The sequence below is a fragment of the Peromyscus eremicus genome, chromosome 4, assembly GCF_949786415.1.
Source record: "Peromyscus eremicus chromosome 4, PerEre_H2_v1, whole genome shotgun sequence".
NCBI classification, from domain to species: Eukaryota; Metazoa; Chordata; class Mammalia; order Rodentia; family Cricetidae; genus Peromyscus; species Peromyscus eremicus.
Window position 1 is genome coordinate 77,657,642 of NC_081419.1, and position 22,657 is coordinate 77,680,298.

The window sequence follows — 22,657 nt, forward strand, 5'->3', positions numbered from 1 at the left end:
TCTATGAGCAAACAACCATTTATAACTCTGCTCCACTCTTGAGGGCCAGCTGAACTGTTTTTGTTTGGAATTGTCACAAATGAACAGTGGTGCGATGGATGTATTTTGTGTTTGTCTTTAATGAACTCGTGTCCTCATTTCTGCCAGGAATGGACTTTGTACAAACTCTAAGTTTAGTAGATGTGGCAGTCTTCTCCTCCCCATGGCTCTCCGTTTTCACTCCCGTCAGTAGTGTCTATGTAAGAGGTCTGGCTTCCACATGCTCACCAGCACTTAGTATGGCCTGACAGCATCCCTTCTTGTTCTTGAGAGAACGGAGTCAAATCTCATTATGATCTCCATTTGTGTCCTTGAAGGCTGACAGAAATGAACACCTTCTCATGTGTCCACTGATTGCTTGTGCTGTAGTTTTTGTCCAGGGAAGAAGGAACCTTAATTGAGAGGATGCCTCCATCAGACTAGTTTGCAGGCTAGTCTGTGAGGACATCTCCTTGATCAATGATTGATGTGAGAAGGCCCAGCCCACTGTGGGTGGTGCCATCCCTGGGCAAGTGGTCCTGGGTATATAAGAAAGCAGGGGAAAGAAAACATAAGCAAACTGGTAAGCGGATTTGCTATGGCTTCTGCTTCAGTTCCTGCCTTGAGTTCCTGCCTATTTATGATAGACTACAGCTGTAATCTGAAATAAACTCTCTCCTCCCCCAGCCTGCTTTGGGTGGTGGTTTATCACAGAAATAGAAAGTAAAGTAAGATACCACTATACCATCACAAGGAACCTACCTGTTCAGGACTTTACTCGTGTATGTTCAATTGGGCTACCTGTTTTTACTTGTGTAATTCTTTTTTTTGTCTTTATTAAGAAATTTTTCTTCACTTTACATACCAACCTTAGATCTCCCTCTCTTCTCTCCTCCCACTCCCCGCCCCCCCAAGCCTTCCCCACCCATCCCACCCCTCCTCTGAAAGTAAGGCTTCCCATGGGGAGTCAGCAAAGCCTGATACATTCAGCTGAGGCAGGTCCAAACCCCTCCCCAGTCATCAAGGCTGAGCAAGGTGTCCCACCATAGGTAGTGGGCTCCAAAAAGCCAGCTCATGCACCAGGGATAGATCCTGATCCCACTGCCAGGGGCCCCTTAAGCAGATCAAGCTACACAACTGTCTCAATTATGCAGAGGGCCTAGTCCAGTCCCATGCAGGTTCCACAGCTGTCAGTCTAAAGTTCATGAGTTCCCATGAGTTTGGTTCAGTTGTTTCTGTAGATTTCCCCATCATGATCTTGACCCTCACTGCTCATATAATCCCTCTTCTCTCTCTTCAACTGGACTCCTGGAGCTCGGCTTGGTGCTTGGCTGTGGATCTCTGCATCTGCTTCTATCAGTTACTGGATGAAGCCTCTATGATGACAGTTAGGATGTTCACCTATCTGATTGCCGGAATAAGCCAGCTCAGGCACCCTCTCCACTATTGCTATTAGTCTAAGCTGTGGTCATCCTTGTGGATTCCTGGCAACTTCCCTAGTACCAGGTTTCTCCCTTTATAGCTACATGAGCTATGACTCTACTTTCCTACTGTGTGTATTACTTACTTTTCTCATAGCTGTGATAAAATATCTGACAAAAGCAACTTCAGGGAAGGAGCATTTGTTTGGGCTCACAGTCAGGAAGTACAGTCCTTCGTGGCAGGGACGGCATGGCCACAGGAACGTGAAATGTCTGGTCACGTTGAGCGGGCAGTCAGGAAGCAGGGGATGAATGCTGGTGCTCAGCTCACTTTCTTCTTTTCATTCAACCCAGGATTCCAGTCCAGGGACTGGCACCGCCGTCATCCAGGATAGAACTTGCTACCTCAGTTAAGCCTCTCAGGAAACACCCTCATCAACACACTACATAGCTCTTCCCGTGGTAAGGCTAAACTCTGTCAGGTGGACAATGAACATTAACCATGACACTCTGTAACTGTCCTTTTTACTTAACCTTAATCTTTTGATGAACTAAAAGTTTTGATAAAATTGAACTTATAAACATTCTTTATCTTAGTAGATTTTGTCTGATTTATAGTGTTACCTACCTAAAGGGCAAGAACTCTCACTCCCACAAACATACCCATTTTCTTGCCTCCTCTTCCTCTCCCTCTTCCCTTTCCTTTTCATTTCTTTCTCCTTTTCAGAGGCTATGGCACCCAGTGTTCTAGAAAGTCTCTTATCCAAGCATCTGTTGCCATGCAGGCCTGATGTTGCTCAGTTTCTGAGATCTGGAACATTCTATAATTTCAAAGTCTACAAAAAAATTTACAAACCACACAGAAGTTTTGCTTTTGTTCTTGTGTGAGGCAGGGGTTGAGTTTTGCTCATGTAGATCCCCATTTAGCTCAGCACCATTTGCTGATAAGATCATCTTTTCTGAACCTCTCTGAAATACTGCATTTGTCAAAAATAAATACCCAAGTTTGTTTGGATTCTAGTGTCCTTCATAGGTTTCTTTGTTATACCAATGCCTCATTGTCTTAATTATTGTGGCTTATGGTATATATTGATATCTGGTTGAATGAATACTACAACTTTGTTCTACTTTAAGGAGATCTTGGATATTTTGAGCCAGCAAGATGGCTCAGCAGGTAAAGGCTTGTTGCCAAGCCTGATGACCTGAGTTTGATCCCCAGGATCCATATAATGGAAGGAGAGAACTGTTTCCTACAAACTTTCCTCTGACCTCCACAAGCCCACTGTGACACACATGCCTACACACAATAAAGTTTGAAAAATCAAATGTCTTCCTATTTGAGTGTGATTTTATACCACTCTGGCTGACATCATGACATCTTTCCTACATGTCTTTCTCTAAGCTGCCTGAAGTGTAGTCCTCATAAGCACCCCAAGCCCTGCCTGTATCTGGTACACCTACAGTTCTTCTAAGCCTTCCTTCTTTATCTCCAGATGTCACTTTCCGTGTACAGCAGACCACAATATCCTGCAGGTTTTTCTCACTAATAACCTCTATTACTTCAAAGGATAAAGTATATGTAATCTTACTATTGCTTTAGGTACTGTGTTAAGTTCTTTGCATGCGCTGCCTTACTTAATATTGCCAGTACTCTAAGAAGTAGGTGCCTTTTATTCACCTTAAGGACTGTTTCATTTTGACATAGGACTTGGAGGATCCAAACTTGATCTGATCTGAAAGTCTCCTCCCTAAAGACTGGTTTTCACTGGTTTTCATCCCCAGAAGGTGATATGCAAGCTTCCAAAAGAGCGGGGCCACCAGTACTTTTCTCCAGCTATGATTCCTATGAACCACAACACAACCAGCATGGCAGGACATTTCTAAGGGTGCCATTGTGGCGCACACGCTGTGCTGGTAACCAACAGTTCTCTCATTGAGCTTAAGAGACCCTTAACAAGAGGGAATGCCTAGAGAGGGAAGTGGTGTTCCCTCTTCAGCTGGGGAAGGGCAAGGCAAGGATAAGAACTCACATCTCTCAAAGTCCATGCTTCTCTTACACACACTTCAGTTCTAGTGCATAGTGAATGCTAGTTAATCTTCCTGTTGCTTAGTTTGTTTCCTTCCTGTTTCCAATAAGTTTCTTCACAGGCTCATCTATGATGCTAGCTGCTTCTACTTCCCCTTCCCCTTCCCTCCCTGATCCAACCCAGTCTTACTTCCTCACTAAAATGGCTCTCTATATGCCACCTACCACTTGCATCCTGCCATTTCTGATAGCTTGACTCCTAAATGTCTCCTAAAGACTAATATGATAATATGGGTTGGTAGCCAGTCTGTGGCACCACTGGAAGGTGCTGGAATCTTTAGGATTAGATAGAATAGAAGAAAATTAGGTCATGGGGGTGTGATGCTGAAGAAAACATAGGGACCCAGACCCTACTTTATGCTTTTAGACCACCTCCCCGAGGTGAGCAGTTCCCTCCACAATGATTACGCTCTCACTGCCACAATGTACTGTCTAAAGGGATGCGGCTGTGTAACCAGGCACCACAACCTCTGAAACTCTGAATCAATGCACATATATAACTTGATAATCTCAGATTTTTTTGGTCACAGCACCTAAAAGCTAATATAAAATATAGCACACCTATAGTTTCCTGTTCCTCTTCTCTAGCATCTCAGATAGCCCCCACCCCACCTCTGAGGAAACCATGTTTTTAGTTGCTCCTTTCTTTTGTATCTGTCCTTACATGCCTTTGAATTTTCTTCTACATCCTATACGACTCTGTCTCATTTCCTCTATGCTGGCTTCAGCCCTTCTATCTGAACGGGGTGGGGTGGGGGGAGGGTTGAGCAACCTAAGGTCTGCTCCTTGACCTGTATTTCCATCGACCCACACGTCGTGAAGTGATGACACAGCCCCAGGGCCTTGCATCTCATGTGTTTTCCCAAGTTTCCAAAGTGAATAGTTCTGAAGTTGACTTCTCTCCTCAGCTGCAGACTTCTAACTTCCTCCTTGACCCCTCCTTTTGGATGTTTTCTTTGTTAATTCTCTACAAAACAGAGTCTCAGCCGTGGATTGAAGCACTCAGTATGGATGGGAGAATTAAGTCCAAAGTATTAAGGATGGGACGTGAAGGAGAAGGCATTAAGCTACATCACCGTCCAGCTGACCCTTCACCATTATCACCTACATCACCATTCAGCTGACCCTTCACCATGTATCACCTACATCACTGTCCAGCTGACCCTTCACCATCATCACCTACATCACCATCCAGCTGACCCTTCACCATCACCGTCCAACCGACCCTTCACCATTATCACCTACATCACCATTCAGCTGACCCTTCACCATGTATCACCTACATCACCATCCAGCCGACCCTTCACCGTCATCACCTACATCACCGTCCAGCTGACCCTTCACCATCATCACCTACATCACCGTCCAGCTGCTAGGAGACCCCGCAGGTCACCAGAAGCTTGGAGGGGTTTTGTTTGTTTTTTGAGACATTAGTCCTTAGAGTAGTCCTTGGGAGAGGGGAAAGTAATGAACTTACCTGTCCGACTCTCCCTCAGCTCGTGTCTCCTTGTTCAGGACTCTTACTGAGAGCTAACTTTATACTTCCTATATGGACAACCATCCCTGCACTGCCTCTCAGGGGGCCACCTTGTGGCAATGCCTCCTGGAAATCTGAAAATGGAAGAAGACTGGAGCTGCTGTAGCAGTGGCCTGGCAGGAGAGTGGACAGGGGGCAGTCTGTGGCCCCATGCAGGTGTTCCTTCGGCCTGTGAAAATGAGCATGGCAAGCAGAACCCTCCACTCCTTGCTTCCAGCCACCCTGATCTGCTCCACCACTACCACCAAAGACTGCCGCATCTAAGGAAATGGTACTACTGCTGCCAGCGCTAGCCCGTAGCCAAGGAAACCACGGTGACAGCCTGTAAACTGGTTCCCGTGCTCTCCATCTTGGCTTCCTTTGATGCATTCTTCACGCAACAGGGCAAAAGCAAACGTGGACTTCCCGTAACTCTGGGGCTCTGTCCATCTCTTAGCTGTCCCCTAGGAAAGGCTTTTCCTGTCTTCTCTGTCAAAAGTCACTACCCCTCTTCTGACACTCTTTATTTCTTGTTTTGGATATGTTGACAAGGAACCCCACACTCAGGCCAAAGCAGGTAGGTGGGAGGTGCCTTCACTGTGTCTTCTTGATCCCCAGCTGGAGGGATTATTCTGCAGTTGAATGCGGCAGCCGCAGAGACACCTGCCATAGGATACAGTATGTTTCCTGGGCCTCAGCTGGACTAAAAGCTGCTTCTAAGAGGAAAGAACAACTTGGCTTTAATGTTTGTCCCTGGAATCTTTGTTCCCTGGGGGCTGAACAAGACAAAAGAGAGAAGCAGTAGAGTTGTCCTCAGCTCCTTTCACAACTGACCACCATCCTGAGTCTGCTTCCACTCCACCCAGAGCTCCGGACTCCCCCGCCCTCCCTCTCCTCCTATGTAGCCATTTGCTAACCTCAAAGCCATCCGTTTTCTAACACTTTAGATATTTTTGTTTTATTGGACACACGTTTATATAGTAGTTACAAGTTCCTAGGTGTGTGTGTGTGTGTTGTGAGTTTATGTGTGTGTTTGTATGTATTGTGTGTGAGTTTGTGTGTATGTGTTTGTGTGTGTGTATGTGTTTGCATGTGTATTTGTGTTTGCGTTGTTTGTGTGTATGTGTGTCTTCCATTAAAACTCACAGAAAATCCTATGATGCAGGAATTTCTAAGGAGTCTCAGAATTGTAGGGACTTAATCAAAGTCCCATCAGGTTACCTCCTCCACGGTTATACAGCTCATAAAGGACAGAGATGAGAATCCAACCCAAGCAGCCATGTAGAATCAGTGCTCTCAATCACCACATTGTAACTTTCCATCATTGACAAGCATACCTTGAGTGTTTATGATCCACAGGGTCCTGAGTGTTTTAGGAAGAAACAATGCCTTTGGGTGAAGGAACAGAACGCTCACTCACAGGTGACAGGTGGCATATACAGTGGCAGTGCCACTATCTTCTGTAAGTTCTCTAGCCACATCAGACCCTGTCACCAAGACAAAGGATGCAGAAGACACACACGGGCAAGGGTTAGTGTGTCAAACAGCTCTAACTTGAGAAGACCACTCAAAGGACTACAAGTAACTTTTAGGTAAAGGAATTACTCTGTGCTTGATGTTGTGTGAAGGGCTGGACATACATCCTATCAGCAATACTGCAGAACAGGCAATATTAACTCTCCCTTTAGAGAGTAGGAAAATAAAGTAACAGTGGAAAGTAACTAAATAACTTTTTAAGTCATGTGACTTGGAAACAGTCAAGCCCCAACTTGCTCTTTACCCAACATTTGGTCTCTTCCTGCCTAACAACATTGGATAAAGAAAGGTCAATGCTTCCAGTTTTGTCTTCTTTATTCTGAGCCAGACCATCAGTTCTGCAAATGGCAAAGTAGGAAAAGAATCTTCCATTTCCTCCCCCATGAGTCAGCTATTCCCCTAGACTTTATCATCTTCAACTGTGTGGGGCCACGTTTTGTCTAAGTACCCTGATTAACAACCTAGGATTTAACCTTTGTTTTTATTATCCCATCTCTTTTTTTTACAATTTGCAAAGTCTTGCAGATTCTCTAAAACACATCATGAGACGATTACTTCTGCTCCTCCCCATCTGACAGTGCCTTCCTATGTGCGTTCCATCTCATGCCACTGTCCACCTCCATTTGGAAGGTGTATGCTACATTAGGACATGATTGTCATCTTTCCTCTGTGTTAAAAGAGTCTTCTGGCTGGAAGTGATGCCATGCTCCAACTCTGTCACTAATTCCAAAGACCAGAAGATCAGGTCGCACTCTTCCATACTCAACCATCTCAGTGGCTCTTCCAGTATTTGTCAACCTCTTCAAGTGGCCCACTGAATCTTAATAGGACATCCCCCTCTGTTAAAATTAGATAGAGCAGTTCATCCCTTCAGTCTTGGACAAGCACCTGACACACATTAAGCACAGTGTCTCGGTGATAGCCTTTGTTATAAGTCTTTTTTGTTGCTCCAGTCAATACTCTAAAAATGCATGCTTTCTGACGAGGTAAATGGAACAGGAAAGAGGCCTCATATCAATGTCTGGATCCCAAGAAACTTCTAGAAAGGAAGGTTAGATATTTTCACAGGAAAAGTAAAGTGGGTTTACAGAACCTCTTTTCTGCCTTAAAAATAAATGTTGTTACTATTATTGCCACACCAACAGGCTAAGTGTCGAATGGAAATAAGTATTACAATTACAATGCAAAATATATTTCTCACATATAAAAGAAAAGGCTTAAAAGCTTGATATATGTTGTTAAAAGTAGAAGGTAGGCCTGTCTGGTTTCTTGGCCCCTTAAGTTTTTTCTATGACTTAGCAACAAGTATTTAAAGGCAGTTGGTGTTTATTTAAATTTTCAAGTCTTTTTTTAACCAGTGAAGAAGAACTTCCAAAGATATGAGAAGAAAAAGAACAATGATAAATTGGTCACTGGATAAATGACCTAGAAACTGGATCATTAGACTTGATCCCATTAAATCTACCTCTTCACATGTATCAGCCCCAAAACTTCAGGTCCAATGGGGTTCAAGGCTGCACTCTTCTTTGAAAAATGGTACCTAGAAATATCCATCACAGAATTTCTTGTCTAATGCCAGGATCCTGATTCACTATGTTATACAATATCCATTTTATGGAGCATCACAAAGTCATTAAAATAAAACTAGCTAAGAAATGTTAAAACATGTTTAACAATGTTAAAGCCTTATGTTAGAAAATTAAGGGGGCAGTCAAGGAAGCTTATGAATGACATGCATTAAAATGTTCCTCACACTAGTGCTCATTAAACTCTTGCCTCAGGCCAGCATCGTTCCCAGTTGAGGGACAGGAGAAGGTCGAGGCAAAGCTCTGATCTATGGCACAATGCCCCTGAACCCTAAGGTCTTCCTATTGATCAAAAAAGTCCAGGATGAGAAACACCCCCAAAATATTAATAATGCACAGAACTGCAGGCTCTCTCTCTGATCATCTTTTTAGACTGTTTCTGATGCCTTTTAAATAACACTGTTGTTTCTTCTAAAGTTTCCCTGGGAACTTTGAAAGGCAGCTGCTGTGGCCTCGCATCATCACGCCCTCCCTCTCAGCGGGGTAAGAGCGTGGGTCATAAGGCTCAGTGTTCCCTGTAAGCTGAGACTCTCACCTCTGACCAGAAGGCTGTGGGTGGGCAGAGTGTTGTCCTTGGGGCTGTTGTTGTAACTCTTTTAGTCTGATAAACTAGCACTTAAGTGTTTCCCTTTTCTAAACCCCCAAATGACAAGTGTCTTTGTGGTGAGGTGATGGTTCAACTGTCACCGCCAACAGGAAGAGTCCTGGGAACACTTATTTTTAGTTTATGGTCTAAGCAAGTGCCGGACGGTGTGTTCAGGGACCTCGGGAAGCCCAACATGCCTGAATCTAAGCATGGACCTTTCACAGGAAAGGTGAGACTAGCAGAGAGGTCTCTGGGGACGACTGCCAGGTTTTCTCCAGACAGCCACAGACATGGAGCTCTGATGTTGAGTGAGAAGACTGTGGTGTCCCTTCTACACAGCTTCATGCTGTTACACACATGCTTTACAAACAAAGGCATGTGGAGTCCATTTGGATCTATGTGGGCCCTAACAGCCGCAGGGAGAAACTGTAACAATGAGGCAGATGACATCCACAGCCACTGGAGCAGACACCTGTTACCAAGGCCTGTTCAGCTGCCTGCTCCCCTTCAGCTGGCACAGCCTGTGTAGTTCATTAGCAGCTTCTCCTTGCCACACATGGGCTACCAAGCATGTTCCCTTCTGCTGCACAGATCATTGGCATCGCACTAACTCATGCTTCCCAGGGATGCAATCCTGAGTGGCTTGACCCATGGAGTCTGGCTAACAGGTTTCACCTACCAAGACCTCCTAATTCATGTCCTATGCAAAACCAGGGTCTTCAGATTCTTATTTGATTATATTTGAGCTACCCTCTAGTTTTCTAACATTTATGTATATACTGTATGGTGTGTGTAATTTTTATTTATTTACAAAAATTCACCAAAGCTTTACTTAGAATCAAAGAACCCATGTGTGGTGGTTTGAATGAGGATGCCCCCAATAGACTCATATATTTGAATGCTTGGCCCCCAGTTAGTGGAACTGTTCGGAAAGGATTAGGATGTATGGTCATGTTGGAGTAGATATGGCCTTGTTGGAGGAGGTGATTCACTGGGAGTGGGCTGCAAGGTTTCAAAAGCCCATAGCAGGCCCAGTCCTTTCTCTGTCTGTCTGTCTGTCTGCCTGTCTCTCTCTCTCTCTCTCTCTCTCTCTCTCTCTCTCTCTCTCTCTCTCTCTCGGCTTGCTGACTGTGGATCAGAATGTAAAGCTCTCAGCTACTGCTCCATGCTGGCCTGCTTCCTGCCATGATGATCATGGACTAACCTTCTAAAACTGTAAGCAACCTCCAAATTAAAAATACGTTCTTTTTCTAAGAATTGCCTTGGTCATGGTGTCTCTTCACAGCAACAGAACAATAACAAGGCACTGCCTGAAACGAGTCAACATATTTCACTATGTAATTCAGTAGATGCCTGCTCTAGACAAATGGGTTCTCCTCCTCCTCAGACATTGTCTACTAAGGGGAAATAGAGTTTTCCTTCTGAAACAAGAACTGTGGCCCAGTGGGTTGGATGACATCACTGGTGATTTTTTTCCTTCTCTTTTCCATGAATGCCAACTATTTACTAACTAGAAGTATCCAGGCAGCACCAACCTCAGAGGCACACCCCAGAAGAAGAAGGATCAAATGCTGATCCACTGCCTCAGGCCCCTGTGGATCCAGGATCTGCTCATCCCAAGATTTCCCAGCTATGAACTAGCCTCTGTCAATGGCCCCTCAAAAGACTCACAACCCCTGACAGAGGAGCCCCAGTCTCCATGAGGTATTCCATGTAAAAAGCAACATTCTCAATGGGACTAGGTTTTGTCAAAGGCAGTATTGTAAGAGCTAGCTGCATACAACACAACATGGTCCCTTAGGCCAGTCCCACGAAAATAGCAGAAACCTAAATGCTAAGAGGATGGAGGATGACATTACCGCCCCACTGTCACCGTTCCTGGTACTTCATAAAATGCTGTGTTTGGATCCTCACCAGACTCATATTTTGTAACCCAACCAAGGTGATGGCATTAGGAAGTGGTGATTTGGGGAAGGTGATTGAGCCACGAGGGCTTGTTTTAGTGAATGGGATTAGCGAAAGTGCTGGTTGGTTTTGTCAACTTGCCACAGCCTGGAATAATGTGGGAAGAGAGTCTCAACTGAGGAACTGCCTAGATCAGGTTGGCCTGTGGACGTGCCTGTGGGGGATTGTCTTGCTTGTTGACTGATCTGGGTGTGTCCACTCCACTGTGCCTGGCACTGTTCTCGGGCAGGTAGACTCAGCGAAGAAAACGAGTTGAGCATAAGCAAGCAGTCAGCACGGTGCATTTGTCTCTTTCTGCTCTTGACTCTAGATGCGATGTGACTACTGCTTGAGTTCTTATGTAGACTTCCCCTCAGTGATGGATGTCTTAGATAGGGTTACAGTTGCTTTACTGAAACACCAAAGCAACATGGGCGGAAAGGATTTCTTTCACTCACAGTTCCATATAACAGTTTATCATCAAAAGCAGTGAGGATAGGAACTCAGGCAGGGCAGGAACCTTGTAACACTAATCTTAAAAGGTATTGTAATAAAATACCCAGAGCCAGATATTGGGGTGAAAGCAGAGTAAGCCAGCCACAAGTTCTTACCTCTACGAAATCCTCAGTCTAAAGAGAGCAAGTTCCTGTCTCCTCACGCCTTATATAACTTTCTCTGCCCTGACATCACTTCCTGGGATTAAAGGCATGTGTACTTCCCAGTACTGGGATTAAAGGTGTCTGCCACCATAGCCTGGCTCTGTTTCCAGTGTGGCCTTGAACTCACAGAGATCCAGATAGATCTCTGCTCCAGAATGATAGGATTAAGGGTGCCACCACTGCCTGACCTCTATGTCTACTCTAGTGGCTGGCTCTGTCCACTGATCCTCTGGCAAGTTTGTTAGGGTACACAATATATCACCACAGAACCTGGAGGCTGATGCAGAAGCCATAGGGGTGCTGCTTACTGGCTTGCTCAGCCTGCTTTCTTATAGAACCCAGGACCACCAGCCCAGGGGTGGCGCCACCCACAATGTGCTGGGCTCTCTCCCATCAAACACTAATTAAGAAAATGCCCTATGGGCTTGCCTATAGCCCCATTGCTTTTTGTTTGTTTTGGTTTGTTTGTTTTTCAAGACAGGGTTTCTTTATGCAGCCCTGACTGTCCTGGAACTCACTCTGTAGATCAGGCTGGCCTCTACCTCCTGAGTGTTGGGATTAAAGGTGTGCACCACCACCACCTCTACCTACAGCCCCATCTTATGGGGGCATTTCCTTAATTGAGGTTCCCTCCTCTCAAATGACTTCAATTAATGTCAAGTTGACATAAAACTAGCCAGGACAATGGATCTGGAATTGCAAGCTACACAAACCTTTCCCGCTCCTACATTGGTTTTGGTCAGGGTGTTTGTCACAGCAACAGAAATGAAAGTACGACAGTGACCTTATAAAAGAGGCTCCAGAGAGCTGCCTTACTGCTCCTATCACGTGAGGCTACAGTGAGAAGGTACCATCTACGAGAAAGTGGGGGCTCACCAGATCCTGAACCAATTGATGCCTTGATCTTGAGCTTCTTCCCAACCCCCAAGACTGAGAGAACTAAGTTTCTGTTGTTCATAAACTGCCCAGTCTGTGATATTCCATTATAGTATCTCAAATATACTAAGAGAATGGATAGTATGTCATATCTTTACAATATACATTTATTTTCAAGACATCGCTTACTTGTTTTGATACATACCAGAATCTAGAAAGGCAGGAAGGCCTGATCACATTAGTTCTATTTGGGGATGTGGAAACAGTCATGCATATCAGTAGGAGTATCTTAAGTCCTGTGGTATGGTTACCTGAGTAACAATGATAATCACAGTGTGAACTTATCATATAGCTGTCTCCCAGAATCACCTCAGGTCACAACAAAAATAATCTTTATTGAATCTTCCCTTAAAAGCATCAAATTTACTGAAGTAGATGCAACTGTGCATATTTTAAAGTTCAAAAGAAAAAGAAAAGGTTTGAGTGTCAAAATGGTTAAGAAACTTTACCTCATAAGTGCAATTAGCAGAGCCAGGATGTGAAGCCAGTCTGCCTCCAGAGTCTAGACTAGACTAGAACTTGCGATCTCCATCAGAAAATTTGGAAGAAAAACTTCACTGAAATAAATTAACAAAACTCTCAGGCCTCATTCTGGCTCTCATCTGACTCCCTACCTGCAACTTGTTTTCATCTGAGAGTAAATGTCTCAGCTCCACTAAGGGTGAAAGTGGTTCCTCACTTACCTTCCCATCTTGGAAGGGAAAGGGGGAAAGACTCCACGAAAGAGGGCGTCCAAGTCCAGCCCACAGGTCTAGATGGCTTAAGGACTTGAATAAACACCCAGCCCTGAGAGACTAACAGAAACCCTAGACTGGGTGGGTGACCTCCCCTGAGTGCATGCAGACAGCAAAAGCAGCAGCCTGGGAAATGACAAGGAGCTAAGAAACCTGCTGAAACTCGGCCTGACTTCCTCCTGCCCTGTTCGTCCTGCCAGCACAGTCCCCCAACACTGCAGATACGAGAATGGGACAGGAAACCCAAGAGTTGAGGCTTGCAACTTATTTTCAAAGTAGTATGAGACAGCTGGGGAGAGAAGGCAGACAAACAGAAGGTCAGAGGTTTGATAAAACTTGGCATCATTTGAATGACACCACAGACATCTGAAAAGGGCTTTGCTCATGAAGAACATGAGACTGAGTGGTAAATTTAAAGACCATGGTCAAGGACAGCATTTGCCTCCTTCAGCACCTTTCTCCCTTCAGATGCACAACCCTCCACCATTACACATTTCTACTGCTGGGTCTTCCAGGAGTTCCACGTAAACTCTGTCCTGTCTGACCAAGTCACTGGGCTATTTTGTTTTTATTTAAAAGGGATCTATGCTGCTTAGTTTCTTGTCAACTTGACATAAGCTAGGCTCATCTGGGAAGAGGGGAACTCAGTTGTGAAAATGTCTCCATTAGATTGGTCTGCAGGCAAGTCTGTGGGGGCATTTTCTTAACTAAGATTAATTTGGGAGGGCCCAGCCCACTATGGGTGGTGCCACCACTGGGCTGAAGGTCCTGGGTTGTATAAGAAAGCAGGCTGAGCAAGCCAGGAGGAGCAAACCAATCAACAGTGTTCCTTTATGACCTCTGCTTGAGTTCCTGCTTCTAGGTTCCTGCCTTGACTTCTCTTCATTAAGGACTGTAGCTGTAAGCTGAATTAACCTTTTCCTCCCCAAGTATTTTGGTCATGGTGTTTATCACAGCAATAGAGGCCTCACTGGCACAGGATCTTATATTTCCCCCATGTTTTAGTGACTGATAAAAATGAACTGATTCATAACTTAGATGCTACTGATCGTAAATGGCTTAATAAACCAGCATTCTCAGAGAACTTTGCAGTTTGCCCCAATAGTAAATGGGATTTTGTGGCACTCTGGGGAGCCTGGAAAGATGGAGATGTGTAATGCTCATCTTTATCCCAGTCTCCTCAACTCTTACAGAGCACCCTGTGACTGTGACCCAAGTGTCTCTTTGGCATTTAGCTACTAGTGAGTGATGCTTTTGTAGTTCCCCACACAAGCTCTGGCAATGATGTAGTCGTTTCTTGAAGTAGACATGTCATGGAATCAAAAGAGCCTGGACTGATGGTGTACCAAGCGGGGAACAGGTGTTCTAGAGATCATCCAGAGCCTCAGTAAAATCTGGGTGACACAGTAATAAAATTCCTTTACGTTAACCCACTAACATTTGTGATAGTTCTCATAGAAACACAGTCTAGCATATCTTGACATGTAAACCTAGTGTGCTGGTTAGTCTTTCTCAACTTGACAACGGCTAGCATCATCTGGGGAGAGAAGCTCAATTGTGAAAATGCTTCCCTCAGATTGTCCTCCAGACAAATCCGTGGGGGGCATTTTCTTGATTAGCGATTGATGTGGGTGGCCCAGCCCACTGGTGGCAGCACGACCCCTAGGCAAATAGTCTTAGGCAAATAAGAAAACAGACTGAGCAACTCCAGGGGAGGAAGCCAGTAAGTAGTACTCTTCCATGGTCTCTGCATCAATTCCTGTGTCCAGGTTCCTGCTTGAGTTCCTGCCCTGACATCCCTTAGTGATGGACTGTTTACCTGGAAGTGTAAGCCAAATGAGCCCTTTCCTCCCCTACTTGTTTTTGGTCATGTTTATCACAGCAACAGAAACACCTAGCAACCTTTGACCTCATCAAACCATAATAAAATGTGCCACGTATTTGTTATATGGCTTTGAAAAAGTTTTTAGGCTTTTCCAGATTGACTTTTCCAGTGTCTTCCTCTGTTGAACAAGTTCATTGATCTCTTCCATGATTCTATATAGCAGCAACCCAAACCTATAGGTACCTGCTTTCTAGAAAGCTATTGTATGCTTAGAAAAAAGCACTTTCCCCAAAACAAATGGGACTATTTGACACAAGCTAAACATCTATTACCTAATTCTCCCTCTGCACAGAAGGATCAAGATTGCACATTTCCAGTTAATATGCACACATTTTACATTTGAGTTTGTATTAAAGGGACATGTGACATCTCATTGTATTCTATAATTGGTCATTCTAGTACCTCTCAGCTTTGAAATGGTCAAATAAGAGCTATTCAGTATGGGAATCAGGCAGTTGTTTCTCAAAGTTATTGGTTATTTATTTACTTCCTTATTTATTATGTTTTTGGGAAATCTTCAGTTACTATATGAAGACAAGAAGTGGCATCATCTAAATTAGTGGTTTACAATTCTCTTAAATTGAGAGTTCCTTCCGTGTGTGTGTGTGTGTGTGTGTGTGTGTGTGTGTGTGTGTGTTATACCAGTGTCTACTGTTTAAAGATACACTACTTAAAAAGTAGGTGAATTGTGTTTCATATATTTTTAAACGGCACATAAATTATTCAATGTGTTTAGATATGTTATGTATGCAGGCTGTAGGCAATATTGGGGATGTGTGTGTGTGTGTGTGTGTGTGTGTGTGTGTGTGTGTAAATAAATATATATATTTGTTTATCTCCTAACAGTAACCCTCAGTTATCCCAGAGCCTATTCATAGCCACCAGCTAGGAGAGTGAACTTAAGAAATCTAATTAAAAACAAAATGAAAACCCATCGAATCCTACATTTTGTTTCCATTTCCTCCCCTTTATATCCAACCTCTTGATTTCCAGGAAGCAGATGCTAAAACACAATTAGGAGTACAAAAAAAATACTGGAGTAGAGAAACATCTTTGAAAAAATACACACTGGATTGGGGGTGGAGGAGCTGTGCAATCATGATATAGTCTGTTAGCCCAATAGGATTGTACTGGAGGTAAGTCTTCATCAGACATAAGAGACCATTGGCTGGGGCCTTTCTGAGTGGGGTGTTTTGAGATCAAGGGCTGGTAACAAAGGAGGCTCCCTGACTACCTCATCTCAAGGATCTGAGTAATGTCTCCATTTGCCACACCCACATTTCCTCCTAATTCCATAAGGCAATTTGTCCCACTAAGGTTATGAAGACATTATACCCTATAAATTTCCTTGAGAAATAGGCTATCCTCGATCCAGATGGAAACATAATTGAATTGACTAATGGGAGGTGGTCCCAGGCTATGGCACTGTGTTTACTTTGAGTAGAATCTCCCTCTACAGAGGGATCTAAGAGCACATCTGAAACAAGATCAGAGAAGGGCTTGCTGCAGGAGGCTAGCTACGTTCTGTAACCTGTTCTATATAGTCTTGAGTACTGATGGCTCCATTGGGGCAGCCAACTGTGCTGAAAAAAGAAGAGAAAAGAAAAGAAAAGAAAAGAAAAGAAAAGAAAAGAAAAGAAAAGAAAAGAAAAGAAAAGAAAAGAAAAGAAAAGAAAAGAAAAACCAAAGCAGTAGAAAGCAAAAAAAGGCCTGGGGAAGATGGCATGGAGGGAGACGAGCTGCCCCAAGTCATGCTTGAGCTGCTGAGCCCTTCTCTTAGTCTAGGCAGTGAGAGTGTGTTAAGCACATGACACACATAAGAGGCTGGGATGGATCTAGCTGGTGACAGATGTCTGAGAAATCTAATCTGAGAACCAGGCCGTATCTTTTTATTGTTGTTTTGTTATGTTTGTGTTTGTTGTTTTGTTTCGCTTTTGTTGTTTTTTAAGACACGATGTCTCTGCCAGGCGGTGGTGGCACAGCCTTTAATCCCAGCACTCGAGAGGCAGAGTCAGGCAGATCTCTGTGAGTTCGAGGCCAGCCTGGTCTCCAAAGCGAGTTCCAGGAAAGGCGCAAAGCTACACAGAGAAACCCTGTCTCCAAAAACCAAAAACCAAAAAAAAAAAAAAAAAAAAAAAAGACATGATGTCTCTGTGTAGCCCTGGCTATCCTGGAATTCACTCTGTAGACCAGGATGGCCTTGAACTCACAGATCCACCTGTTCCTCCCGAGTGCTGGGATTAAGGGCGTGCACCACCACCGCCTGGCCAAACCAGGCCATATCTCATTTTCTGATTTCAAACATGGAACCAGTTACTCTCCAAAGATGCGTCTTGGGGAAGCGACCACAGTGGTTTCCAAACAGCAGAGGAGAGAACAAAGGAAACACAGAGGCAGGCCCATCCTTACCCCCACACTCAGCCTCTTCATTTGTCTCTCACATCAGAGTTTAGGTAAAACTACACCGGAGAAAGGCTCTTTGGTGAGGGCCAGATGAAGGGATAAATCCAGTTCCTGGTTCACATCTGGACCCGACTAAGAATCTCACAGGAGCTTATGCTTCTAGGAGAGCTACTACTCAGTGTGAGGACAGGTGGATGACAGAGGGGAGGGGGAGAGGAAGAGAGAGGATAGATAACATACATTTATCAATACACTGATATACGATGCACACTACAACATCTATACAGATAGATAATAGAAAAGGATAAGATAAACTACGTGTAATTTTTAAAAAGCTCAGGTTCTTTTTCTGGGGTCAAAGGGTCATCTTGACTTATCCTTTGTGATTGGCCACTCCTCCATTGGTGGGTTCTCGCAGTCTTTCTTGTGATAAAAAGGATGTTAGCAAATGAAGGAATTACCTCCCATCTTGTACATTATGAATCCATCTCACCAATTTTTTCCAGCTTCAGACCCTCTAAGATGGTGGTGTTCCCCACCTCACCTGTAAACAGAGGATGAGGCATGGGGATAGAGTGAGTAGATTGTAGTTGATTGCTAAGCTGGAAAGAGAAGGAATAAAGGCCTTCTCCCAAAACAGATGGGTTCTTTCCCCAGCTTCCTTTTAAACACAAATGAAATCCAGTTTACAGATAGGTGAAATTTCCAAGCTAAATCCAAATTACTTGCCAATGTTTGAAATTACCCAGGAGACTTGCTGACAGTTGGTTGAGGAAATGCTACACAGTTCAATGTTGAAAAATAGTCATTAAAACAAAGCCATTGCTGTCTGGGAAAAGAACTAGTGAGGGACCTGTCCAAGGGCATCACTCTCAAGCAGGGTGAACAGTTATTTCAAGTTCCGAACAAGCAAAAGTGAAGATCGCCAACAGCCAGGAAATAAGGAAGTCTGAGACAGAAACCAGACGTGTTGGTGTCACTGTGAAGCTGTGACTCAGCTTCTATTCTGACAGCTGATAAATAAAGAACAGTTTCCAGGTAAGCTATGTTTGGTTAAGCCCTAAACTCGGACATTAAGTATAGCCCTAAGGCTACCAAAACAGCATCGCTCTAAGCCACAATCATTTCGCATGTGTTGGAAAGAAAGAAAGAAAAAAAAGAAATGAAAATTGGAAGCATGACAACAGGGGATGAACACCCATGGGCTTCCCACACATCTCACAAATGGCCCTCTGCTCTCGGAATGACCCAGAGTTCTTTGTTTCGACAGCTCTTCCTGCCTCAAGAAACCCACTTTCAGAACTATTTCCCCAGTGTGTTTCCCCAACCTTTCCTTCACTCACTTCTTTCTCCCCCACTTTCTTCTTCTAAGTTCCCATAGGCCAATCTGTCTTTCCAACCCCACCCCACATGCATGTATAGACTTTGTCCAAAGCCTCCCCGTGAGTGATATCTTTTTCTGGGGGCAGTAAGCACTGACTCACTGCCTCCTTCCCACCACAGTTTCCAAAACACTGTTATTGCACCCTTGTCTCTATGCAGCTCTCAGGCAGCCTGGGCCACCATGTATGCAAACAGCTCTTCCTGGGAAATCCCTCCGTGTCTGCCAAACACTCTCTTATTTTTTAATTGGGAATTTCATACATGTATACAGCATGTATATACTGCGGTGTGATCGTGTTCACCCACACATACACACCGTCCTCTCTTGTCTCTTTCCCACTCCAGCTGACTCTTATCTGCCCAACTAATCCCTTCCCTACTTGCTCCTCTTTGTTGTTTGTGCAGGTCTCATGGAGGTAGCCATCCTGCTGTAAGCTCATGATGTACAACGGCCATGTCACACCCAGAATGCTTTATAGCACTCCTCCTCATCCTCCAGCTCTTACAATTTTTTCATGGCAAATTCTGCAACATTCCCTGGGCCCTGGAGTGGATGATACGGAAGTTCCATGTAGAGCTGAGCACTCATCAGTTACTTAGTCTCAGCACTTTGACCAGTTATGAGTCTCTGAATTAGTGACTGTCCCCTGGGAGGTGGGGGCAGCTTCTTTGACTCTGGCTGAAGGCAGCATTAGTGTATAGGTATAAACATACATATTTGGAAGACAATTTGATGAGATGTCCTCTTAATGAAACATCAGAAGTATATGCCTCCTAGGACCTGTGACCTTCCTAGCCATAGGCTGTTGGTGGGGTTTACAGAGTGGCCCTCTTCTAATTCTTATGCTCCAATCCTCTGAAAAAAGCAGAGCTTAAGGAATCCTTCTGTTCTTTTCTGCATCTTAAACTTTCGGCCTGCAAAGGAAAAAGCACTTTTGCCACTAAATTGAGGCTTCAAGTTCCTTAGAGAAATGGCATAAAAAAAGACAATGTGCCATGAATTCCATCTTCTCTTCACCACGCAAGCAGGGGAAATGTTTCTGAAAGATGAGCTGAGGCTTTCTCTAAGTCAGGTAGCTGAGGTCTAGTCTTTTCCCTATGAAAAAGAGAAGAGATTTAAATGTGAGAAGTATAAAGGGAGGGAAAATTCATATTTTGAATGGAGAGGACATGAAGATAGTCAAACCATCATGTTAAATGTAAATAGATGTATGCCTTCTCTCATCAAATCCATCCAAGATCTACTCTTCAAGATCCAACAAAGTAAGGGTCACCAATTTGATGCTGATGCCTTGTGAATGAGGAGAATGTTTTTCAGCAAGATCAATCAGGTTCTTTCCTTAACTGTTCCCAAATTCTTATCTGTGTTTGCTCTAGTTGGGTCTTCCAGCCCCCAGACACTCTTTTCTCTGGTCTGATTCTTCAGGGACTTCCCAGACTGGTAAATCAATCTCCTGGTGACTTGGAATGAGCTTCGAATACTCTCCTGCATCCATGTGTCTCTGTTCAAGACCCAACCAGCTCTCTGTGATTTCCAGTGAGGACCCCTGCATGCTCTCAACTTTCACCTCTGCCTAGCCTTATGTATGTGGCCCTTGAATTTGAATGCAGCAGGGAGTATACTGTCTTCACAACTCTACGGAAGGTGGTGAGCCGTTCTGCCGCAGCCTTCCATAAGGAACGCATTGGGAACTTCAGTTGATCACACCTGACTTTTCAGGGGAGAGGATGCTTTCTACTCTTCTGGAGCCAATTCATGGTGAGGTTTTGTTTTTAGTGAAAACATTCTCTGTAGGATTTAGTAAAGGATTCCTATTCATACCTATCACAAGACCACTGAAATAGAATAAGCAGAACAAGAGCACATGGAGTGGTCCCCTTTTAACTGAAATAGGTTTATCTGAAATGATGCTTATATGGATACCAACCAGGTCTCAAAGAACCTGCCTTCTGCTTGCCTTCTGTGTGATTTCTGAATGGTGCCCTGAAGGTCACCTCAGGTCTTCCCAAGCATTCAATCCCATTCAAAAAATGAGCTTCTGATTCCAGGCAGTTTCTCAGCAGTACAGGGGCATTCCAAGAGTGACCCATAAACATTGTGTAAGCCCTGTCTAGACAATCACAATGATTGGGTAATCAGAGACAAACCCTTCTTCTGATGCCTTTCTTCCAGAACATTCAAATGAGACAGAGCTTAGAAAATCAAAATATCCAGGACCCTGTTCCCCTCCATATAGCAAGACATATCTCAGATAATGCAGAATTTCTTATGTTAAATAAGATCATAGGCTCTTACTTAAATGGAATATGAAATACACAAATAATGCCTAACATCACTACCAATATATGCATGTACCTGGGCAGGAAACTCAAAAATGAATCAAATTTTTCTCAAGAAACATTTTCTGGCAGAGTATGCTGGCACATCTCTATCATACCAGCATTCAAGAGGCAGAAACAGGAAACAGGAAAATCACTGAAACTTTGGAGCCAACCTGGGCTACACAGCAAATAGAGGCCCCTCCGAGCTACAGAGCAAGAACCTGCATCAAGGGGAGAAAGGAGGGGGAAGAGGAATTTCATTCATTTACTCAATTAGCATTATTTCCGTGGCCATGCAAGTCTGTAGATACACAATCCTTGTTGTCCATACTCCTCTTCTCTCCTTAGAGAACATAGATCTCAGGGCTCTTCACTAACCCACTCTTCACAAAAGTTACTCGCATGCCATATACCATTGAGTATATCTAGTGGCCCAAGTGGAATCCTAGGGAGGATTAATTCACCTTGTTCACCTCATTCACCAGCCAGAGAAATCAACTGTAGCTTAAGTAAATAAAAATAAAATAAAAAGGGCCAGAGAGATGGTTCAGCAGGCAAAGGCACTTGCTGACAAGCCTGGAGACCTGTGTAATCCCTAGGACATATATGGTTGAGGGAGAGAAATGACTCCCACAAGTTATCCTCTGACTTCCACACATGGGTCACGGAACACACACACACAGACACACAAATAAATACAATAACTTTTGAAAGGAAAATTATTGGACTAACTTAGGGAAACACACAGAATCGACACTAAACCAGACGAGTGAAGCAGATGTGTGTGCATGCAGAGCGATTCGGAGCTGTGAGGGACAACATGCAAGAGCAACGTCGTTTCTCAGGAAGGCCTCATCTAAGGCCTGCTACAGGTGTCTCCATGGCTGCGGCCATGGCCTCTGCTGCTGTCACCACCATCACTGCCCAGACTGTTGTTATGACGGGCCCGTCTCGATGCACACTCCCAGCCTGGGTCCCATGCAAAAAGTTTCAGGTCCCGTACAGAAGCGTCTTACTGGACAAGCTCATAAGCCCAGGCTGCCAGAACTCTGAAGGAAGGAGCTCCCCTTTTATGACTTCACAAGAGGAGGTGGACCAGGAGGTTCTACCTACAAAAAGCTCAACAATTTGAAGAAATCCTTCCAAAGAGGGGGTTGGATGATGGAGAGCCAAAAAAAAAAAAAAAAATGAAAGTACCCACCACATATTACAATCTTGCCCCCCAAAGCCAACTCCACTCTCCATTCCCTGTGTAACTTGTCTAACTCCTACCCTCTTCTTAAAAGTCAAGTGTTGCGCATAAAAAGCGGCCTTAGCTCAAAGGATGTGGTTTTGAGTTAGATAGTCCTCACTTCATCCATGATTTGGTCTTCTTTGGCCAACTCTGTCACAGTAAATATACCGTTTCTGCTTACATCTATGTGTTTCTCAATAAATAGGCGTTTGTATATTTCTTTCAAGAAAAAAAAGTGGCTCACAAAACACAATGTATTTTAAAAACTATAATAAAAAAGAATTTTTGGCCACCTGAAGTGCCCTTATTTTCTATGCCACTCTTCTTAAACCATGGGTTATGACTTTATATGAAGTCATGTAACTGAATGTAGGAGGTTGTGAAAAATCTTGCAGGAGTCAAAGGTTT

The 22,657-nt window shown here is 44.0% G+C and overlaps 1 long non-coding RNA gene across 2 annotated transcripts; it reads right to left on the reverse strand.

Moving 5' to 3' along the window:
* Positions 1 to 19,422: 19,422 nt before the first annotated feature.
* Positions 19,423 to 22,052, reverse strand: LOC131908406 (uncharacterized). Of its 2 annotated transcripts, XR_009378581.1 has the most exons (3): positions 21,748 to 22,052; positions 20,622 to 20,804; positions 19,423 to 19,789 (listed from the first exon to the last, which is right to left on the reverse strand). It is a non-coding gene; the product is annotated as an uncharacterized LOC131908406 (long non-coding RNA). The 2 variants fall into 2 exon arrangements; XR_009378582.1 differs by lacking the exon at positions 20,622 to 20,804.
* Between the last annotated feature and the right edge of the window lie 605 nt (positions 22,053 to 22,657).